This window comes from Brassica napus, chromosome C5 (genome assembly GCF_020379485.1).
Source record: "Brassica napus cultivar Da-Ae chromosome C5, Da-Ae, whole genome shotgun sequence".
Classification (NCBI taxonomy): Eukaryota; Viridiplantae; Streptophyta; class Magnoliopsida; order Brassicales; family Brassicaceae; genus Brassica; species Brassica napus.
The window spans coordinates 26007228-26016359 of record NC_063448.1 but is presented as its reverse complement, the minus strand read 5'-3'; positions in this window follow the sequence as shown (position 1 = coordinate 26016359).

Sequence of the window (9132 nt, the reverse complement as noted above, 5' to 3'; positions counted from 1 at the left end):
CATGACATCGATCGACGGTGAAGTGCGCAGAAGCACGTTTGGTCCAAGCCGACTTAAAGCCCAAGTCTTCACCAATTTACAAGATTACCCTTGACGAGTTTTAACCTAATTATATAAGTTTGACAACATGTTAGAGGCAAATTGTGCTTTCTTGTTTTATTATTTTCACAGCAAAAGGTTTTCTAGGATTTTTAGTAGATTGGAGAGAAGATCCAAAAAAATTTGTGATTGGAACTTCATTGATATCTATCTATTTATCTATGCAGTTTTTATACCTAATTGTTGTTATGAATTGCTTAGCCATGTCTGAGTAGTTCTCTTGTTAGGTTTAGGGTTTAAATAGGTTATGAGGGATTAGCCCCAACTGTAGATTGCTAAGTCGTGATATTCATCATTAGGATTGTCATTAAAGCATGTTTCTAGTTTAGCTAGGTAGAACTTGATCTAGGAGTTTGAGGTAAAGGTCATCACTTGCATCTCACCCTGAATCCATCCTAATTGAGCTAAGATTGCTAGAGTAAAGCGAGAGCTGATCTAAGAAGCTTATTGAGCACATTCAACCCGCGGGTTAAAGCTTGGCCAAACGCGTCGATCGATATTCTAATCGAATAATCGGTCGACGGTTCAACAAGTGTATCGATCGATATTCCTATAGAATCATCTATCGACACTTATATCTGGTCAAAAAACAAACCTAGAAAGCGAGAGCCTATCGGTTTGTTTATAAGCGTTGAGCTCTATAATGTCATACATACAACTTGTTAGTGATGTTAGGAGTTTTCAAGGCTCCTAAGACAAATGATGTAGTATAAAAGATTTTCGAACCAATTCTAAGGGATTTCAAAGCACTCAGAATGCAAGTACTCACTTAATCTAATTGCAACCGGTGATTTAAAAGATTTCTAAACTAATGATTAATGCTAATGCAGTTGTAGAATAATAAAAGTGATAAATGAAGTAACTTTCTTGGCTAAGAGAAAATAGAACTCATGGGCATAGGGATTAGACCTTGGGTGATCAATTTCGAACTAAGGATGGCAAACGATCAATCAAACTATCAACCTTAAGTTTAGACACAGTTCTAAACAAGTTCTATGCCTAGATGAATGTTCATTTACTAACACATTTCAAACATCAAATGTCTTTGGTTGAATAATATGAAAGCAATCATTACTAACAAGTCTAATGGCTATCTTAGCACCTCTAACAACAAATGTATTTGGCAAAGTATGCTAAAAGCTTAGAAGAGTTGTCTCAGACATTTCATCAAACACCTTTTGTGTGGAAAATGCCCAAAGATCAACTTTTGAAAGGCCAACTCAGAAGATACATTATGAATACTCTACTAGCAAGGACTAAGAATGATCTACACTAAAACATCCTAGCTCTAACCTAATCACCCTTAATCTCCCTAACCCATGAATTCAAAAGGTGATTACTCACTAATCTCCATGATTCCTCTTAAACCCATATTGGATTTCAGATTAATCATGTAGAGAAATACAGAGAATCGATATGAAAATAACAGGATTGCAATAACAAAAATGATCAATTGAATCAAAGAGATGAACTTTCCAAGAGGTTTTTGGTGGTTTTCTTAAGATAAAAGATAAGCTGCCTCTAGTGGCTTACAAAAGGTACTTAAACATAGGTTTAGAAAGTGTAAAACGTGCATAACAAATGACCAAAAGGCCCTTGATTAATCATAAGTTCGACCAAATAATTGAAGCGTAGCGACCTCGGCACGTCGCTCTGGGTGTTGGGAGCGACCTCAGGTCGTCGCTGCGAGACGTCGCTCCGGGTCTATTTTTGCACTCCAAAACGATGAAATGGCGAGCGACCTCGTGAGGTCGCTCTGAGAGGTAGGGCACAGCGAGTTCATGGCGTCGCTCCGGTATGGTCGCTCCCATGCACTGCTCGTCCAATGATCAACTTTATCACCTCTTTTGAGCTCCAAATGCACCCAAATGTCTCCAAGAACTCCATGTGGTACTCCAATACCTAATAAAGACTCATGTATGCAAAATGCAACCTAAACATGGCTAAATCCTAGTCTATATGATCAAAATGTACATGGGTGAACGGATAACACAATGGAAATATGCAAGATATCAACTCCCCCAAACTTGTTCTTTTACTTGTCCACAAGTGAACTTTCTAGAACTCATAGGGAGAGAGGTTTGAAGGTGAGAGCTCATAGCCAAAAGAAACATATCTGACACTCAATTCAACATCTAAATCCAACATGAGCACACTCTCTTATTATACTCTAGCTTCTCTAGGCCTATCTCAACTCCTTTTGCCCTGACAATCATCATCAAGCATCCACACATTCAAATCAACCAACTCTCACATTCATTAAGCATAAAACATCAGGTGAATTCTTGCAAATGGTCAATTGGTCCAAATCATTTGGTTGGGTAAGGGAATACTTTTTATTCAAGTGAGTCAAGAGGTTCAAGATACATGATCTTTAAGGTGGTTTACTCTCAAAACAAGTAGCCTTGACATTGCACATAATATATCTAAGAAATGGATCAACTCATGCATACAATGTTCAATCTCCATTGTTCTACCCTTTTCCCAAACATACAAGTTACACAATCATTTCCCAATGTCAAACCCAACTCACATCTCTCACCAAAAGATCCTAAGAACATTTTTCACATAAAACTCTTTCTTTTTGAAATCTACAAAAGATTTTTTTTTTCACAATTTAAAAACATTTATTAACTCCTAACAACTTCGCTAGCCCCATTTTTTTTTCTTTTTTTTCATTTTTTTTTTTGGCCAAGACTTTTCATAAACTTGAGCTAGATGTTTATCTACTTATCCCAATAAGACTATTCACTTAAACACAAAGAGTCTATTATTTTTCTTCAAACTTTTCATGTTCCCAAATCATAATCACAACACTCACCCTCCACCTATAGATTGACAATAGAGTGCCTTATCTAGCAAGAATGAAGATCAAACATTTTCGTTCCCGATACTCTCAACATTATGCACATGTAATACTTTCCGAAAAAGGCCTCACTCATCAAACAATGAAAGCTTAAAAGGAGGAAAGGGTTTTGGAAGTGATCTACCACTCGAGTTTGTCAAAAAGATTGTCGTAAAGGATGTGACAACTCAAGTGTGTATAGCCATGACTTAGTACACAAGGGACCATGAGCAAGAAGCATTAAGTTCGTTCAGTTCAAATAAGGTTGTAGTTGGCTTCAAAGATTGAGTTTCAGCAACTAATGAGATTCAGGAAGAGTTTTCAAGGCTCGAAACATACAAGGCTTTTTGAGAGATGCAATAGCTATTCGAGCGCGAGGTAGTGTTCTTTACAAGGCATTTTAAATCATTGCTCCCAATGCAAGTGAATGCAACCTATATGCTCTAGACTCTCCTAAAAATGCAAGTGATGTAATCTATATGATTTTTTTTATTGCAAAAAGGTATGTATGCAAGACTCAATGCAAAATCATCAAAGCAAACATGATCAAATACTTGGTACCTCCCCCAAACTTAAGTTACACAGTCTCTATGTTGTCAAGTAGAGAGAGATACCCAAAAGAAAGCTAATATGCAAAAAATGAAATGGTATATACAAGGGAAAGTAATGAAGTACCTTCTACGGATAGTGAGTAGGGGTATATGCCCCAGCATCGTCGTCGTCAGGTGGGAATGTGGTGTAGTAACCACCTGGTGCTGAGCTGTAGCCTCCAAACCATGGCTGGCTCTGAACCTCGTCAATATCGACCTCACTATCAGAAGAGGCCAGGGATGGGGACTTGTTTCCTGAGGTGGAGGGTTCAATGGGTGGGTTCCTCCACTTGCACTGGAGCTGTCTAGCAGTGAGGGGGAAACCAAGATCCGCAGGCTGAGGTGGGGGCTGGGGGACTGATGTGTTCGCGAAGGCGAAGTCTGCTGAGCTACATCCAGCTATTCCTCCCCTGGTCAAGACATCAGCTACTTTCTTCATGAACTTGGCTGAAGTCTTTGCATGCTTCTTCACAGTCTTGCTAAGCGCCTTGCACTTGTCTTTCAGCTTTTCTATCGTCATGTCTTGTGCTTTGTTCCATCTTTGAAGTCGACCAATATGCTCATGAGCGTCACGAAGCGCACCACGAGGAAGAACTCCATTATATGGCTTGAAGTAGTAGCGTGGAGGTCCATAGACGGGTTCAGATGCTTCCGCAGCAGGTTCGTCATGCCTCGTCGGAACACTCCTTTTCCTTGATGCAGCAATGGAACCGAGAGATCCGTGCTCTCCAAGAAAGTCTTCTTGGGAAATGTTGAAGCTGATAGCTCCAGGTCTCTCTAAGCTCGTCAGGTTATTATTTGGAAGAACCACTTCAACAGGCTTGCATTTAAAGTAGTAGTAGTAGACGTAGTTCTTCCCATACATCCCGCTGAAATAAGTGGCAATCCTCAAGTAAGTGCCATCAATGAATCTAAGTCCTGCTGCGTCCTTTCCCAAGGGAACATTCATAAATTGAAACAGTGGTGTGATCAACCCGCCAATTCCAACCTTCGGGCACGAATCAGAGGTGCACCATGCCCAGTCTCTGTAGTGCTCGAGACGACTCACGAAGAAACTGACCATCCTAAAGGTAGCATAGATGTCGGTGCTTGGAAGAGGCAACACTCCAGGGGCGGCGTAAGGTCGGATAGCCGGGCAGAGCAGTCGTATATCTTCCTCGGTGACATTACCTGCTTCCTTCTGTGGATAGAATGCATGTACGAGCATCCTATGGAGGTAGTGCACAGACGGATGCCGGATATGTGAGTTCTTGTCAGTCCCGGTAGAGTGCTTGTTTTCGGTGATCAACTTCCAAAGCTCGGTGGGGAGATTTTCTCATTTAGGAAGAGAGTAGTCTTCCTAGTCTTGGAACCCCATGACTCTCCCAATGTCCTTGAAGTTCATGTTGTAGTCTCTCCCATTGACCTTGAACTTGATCTTGCCCCATCCTTGCCTCACATGCGGAGTGTTATGGTAAGTGACCTCAAGTGAAGACAAGAATTGACAGGAGACATCCTTGTAGACAGGGTAAGCCATGGTGAGGAGTTTTGGCATCTTAAAATGTCCCAGCATCGCCTCAATATCAGAATCAAGACCCAACTCCTTCAGCAAATCAAGGTCGGTGAACTTTGTTGGAGTCCAAGTGACCCCATTCAGCAAGTGATCATACAGCTCTTCCACAGATGGAGTTTTCTCCATGTCCCTATCAACAGCAACCGCATTCCCTTTTGACATCTTGGCTTTCTTTGTAGGAGCCTGCTCATCCTCTTCTTTTGCTCTTTTGATTTCTTTGCAGCCAAGGTTTGCTGTCGAGAAGTCTTCTGTGTCCCAGAGCCAACTGGCTTGGAGGCTAAGGCTTTTCCTCTTAGTGCAGACTCTTTTCTTTCAGCTTCTTGCTTCTCAGCATCTAGCTTTCCCTATGTTTTCTTAACCATTGGTACCTGAAAAATTCAAAACTTGAAAAGGGATAAGTAGATGGAAGCAAAGAAGATTAAGACTTTATAAATGAAAATTGCAAGAGTAAACTCAACAAATGAACTAGCAATTTAAGCTCAAGTTAACCCAATGCAGCTATTTCACACATTTAGCACCAAGAAGCCAAGCTAAGAGCAAAGAATCACACTTCTCAATCTTATCAAAATATGAAAATTACAAGTTAAGTAAAATTCAATAATCAAAGTGGTTCTTGAATGAGAAAATTCTTTAATCAAACTTTTAAACACCTTAACACACCAAGTTCACCCACCAACACACTCAATTAAGGTCAATTTCGAAAAGCCCCAAATCTATGAACCCTAATTTTGTCAAAGTTCAAATTAAACTCAATTTCACCATTAATTTAACAACCCAACTTGATAGATAAGCTTTCCCTAGTACCACAATCAAACAAGAAAATGACCAAATTTCGACTTTCAAATTCTAGGGTTCATGGACCTACGAAATTGAATTTAAAAACTCAATATCTTGCTTTGGATGAAAGGAAATGGTGAATGGGTGATGGGGAATAGACTACAGGGGCGAAAGCTTGGATTTAGAAACAAGAACTAGGTGATTTGGTTGAGAATTGAGAGAGTTATGAGATTTTTTTGGTGTGGGTGAGTTTAAGAGAGTATGAGTGTTTGTGAGGGGAGGGAGAGTGAGGAAGATGAAAATCGAGGGTTGTGGGCTGGGTTTTGGGTCGTCCGGTTTGGTTTAGGTAGGAAGGGACCGGTCCAATTAACTTGAACCGGAATTAGGTCGAAAATCACTTACATGAACCGGCCGTGGAGCGACCTGAGGTAGTCGCTGTGGGACGTCGCTCCCGGCTTGTTTTTCGTGTCTCAAATCGACACAAACCCGAGCAACCTTGGGGTGTCGCTGTGGTGACCCCGCTCTGGAGCTGGAGAGACTTCGTGCCGTCGCTCTAGGAGGTTGCTCCGAGAGTATTTTTCGAGCCCCAAAACGCCGTAAAGCCGAGCGACTTGTTACACTCGCTGTGGTGACGTCGCTCCCAGCTGGAGCAAACTTTCACCCTCGCTCAAGGTCCTCGCTCCCATGCCTGATTCTTTGCTCAAACCGGATCGATCAAGCACTTGCACACAATTCCAATTCTTTTTTCTTTTTTTAGAAATATGATGAAAAGGAAAAAAACTAATGCAATATGTACAAGGATATACATGGGACTTCCTCCCAAGTGAGCTTGTTTTAAGTCTCTAGCTTGACTTTGCCTCCTTTTAGATTAGGCCGGGGTAGGATCAAAAAGTGGAGTTGAAACCCCATCTTCCTCTGGTGCAGTCGCCATGTAGAGCTTAACCCTTTGCCCATTGACTGTGAAGTCTCTTCCATCAGTACTCCACAAAAATATTGCTCCATATGGCCTAACCTCCTTGACCTTCAAAGGACCGGACCACCTTGACTTAAGCTTTCCTGGAAATAACTTCAGCCCAGAGTTGTAGAGAAGAACTTGATCTCCTTCTTTAAACTCTCTCTTCAGGATATTCTTGTCATGGAAAGCTTGAGTCTTCTCCTTGTAGATCCTTGAGTTTTCAAAAGCATCCATTCTTATCTCATCAAGCTCATGTAGCTGAAGAAGTCTTTTCTCCTTGGCACTCTTGATGTCAAAGTTCAGCAACTTTACTGCCCATAGTGCCTTGTACTCAAGCTCCACTGGCAGATGGCAAGCTTTCCCGTACACTAGGTTGAAAGGTGTGGTCCCCAGAGGTGTCTTGTAAGCTGTCCTATAAGCCCAAAACGCATCATCAAGCTTAATGGACCAATCCTTCCTTGTAATCCCCACAATCTTCTCCAAAATGGACTTGATCTCTCTGTTAGAAATCTCAACTTGACCACTTGTTTGAGGATGGTAAGGGGTTGCTACCTTGTGCTTTACACCGTTCTTCTTGAGAAGTCCCTAAAGCAGTTTGTTGATGAAATGAGAGCCTCCATCACTGATCACAACTCTTGGAACTCCAAACCTTGGAAAGATGATGCTCCTGAACATCTTGGTCACAACTCTAGCATCATTGGTGGGGCTTGCAAGAGTTTCCACTCATTTGGAGACATAATCAACAGCGACAAGGATGTATTTGTTGCCAAAGGATGATGGAAATGGTCCCATGAAGTCAATACCTCACACGTCAAACACTTCAACTTCAAGGATTGGATTTTGAGGCATCTCATTCCTTTTGGTGATGTTCCCTCTCCTTTGGCATGAATCACACTTTGAAACAAAGTCTTGTGTATCCTTAAACATGTGTGCCCACCAGAATCCAACTTGTAGCACCTTTGCAACAGTCTTGAAGGTAGCAAAGTGGCCTCCATAGGATGATCCATGACATTGTGTAAGGATCCCATCAATTTCCTCATTTGCAACCACTCTCCTATAAAGTTGATCCTTGTAGAGAATGTAGAGGTAGAGTTCATCCCAGTAGTACCTCTTCACATCCTTGTAGAACTTCTTCTTGGCATAGCCCACAAGATTCAAAGGTTCTTTTCATGTGGCTAGGTAGTTCACCAAATCAGCATACCAATGTTCTTTCTCTTATGCTGCCTTGACTTCTTCAAACTTTCTACTAGTCTCACAAACTGCCATCACTGCTCCAATAGCCATGATCTGCTCCTCTGGAAGTCCTTCGTCAATAGGAATGCCACACTCCACTCTCAGCCTGGACAAGTGATCAGCTACACCATTCTCAACTCATGGCTTGTCTCTGATCTCCAAATCAAACTCTTGAAGCAAAAGGATCCATCTCAAGAGCCTGGGTTTTGCATCCTTCTTGGCCAAAAGGTGTCTCAAAGCAGCATGATTTGTGTAGACAATGACTTTAGATCCCACCAAGTAGCTTCAGAACTTCTCAAAGGCAAAGACAATGGCTAGCATCTCCTTCTCTGTTGTAGAATACCTCATCTGAGCATCATTCAGGGTTTGGCTCGCGTAGTAGATCACATGGGTCTTGCCATCTTTCTTCTGCCCCAAAACAGCTCCCACATCATAGTCACTAGCATCACACATGATCTCAAAGGAAAGATCCCAATCAGGTGGCTGGACAATTGGAGCACTGATGAGTTCACCTTTCAGCTTCTTGAACGCTTCTAGACATTCCACATAAAAGCTGAAAGTGGCTTCTTTGCACAACAGCCTGGTCAATGGTCTTGTGATCATGGAGAAGTCCTTGATGAATCTTCAGTAGAACCCAGCATGACCAAGAAAACTTATGATGTCTTTCACTGTCTTTGGTGGGGGCAAACCAACCATAACATCGATCTTAGCCTTATCCACCTCAATCCCCTTCTCTGAAATCTTGTGTCCCAGCACAATCCCTTCCTTAACCATGAAGTGAGACTTCTCCCAATTCAACACAAGGTTGGTGTCTTCACATCTCTGTAGGACCCTGCACAAATTTGACAAACAAGCAGAAAACGAAGATCCGTAGACAGAGAAATCATCCATAAACACCTCCACAACATCCTCAATTAGATCAGAGAAGATTGACATCATGCACCTTTGAAAGGTGGCTGGGGCATTACATAGACCAAATGGCATTCTTCGATATGCGAAGGTACCATAAGGACATGTGAATGTCATTTTCTCTTGATCATTGGGATGTATGGGGATTTGGAAGAACCTTGAATATCCATCA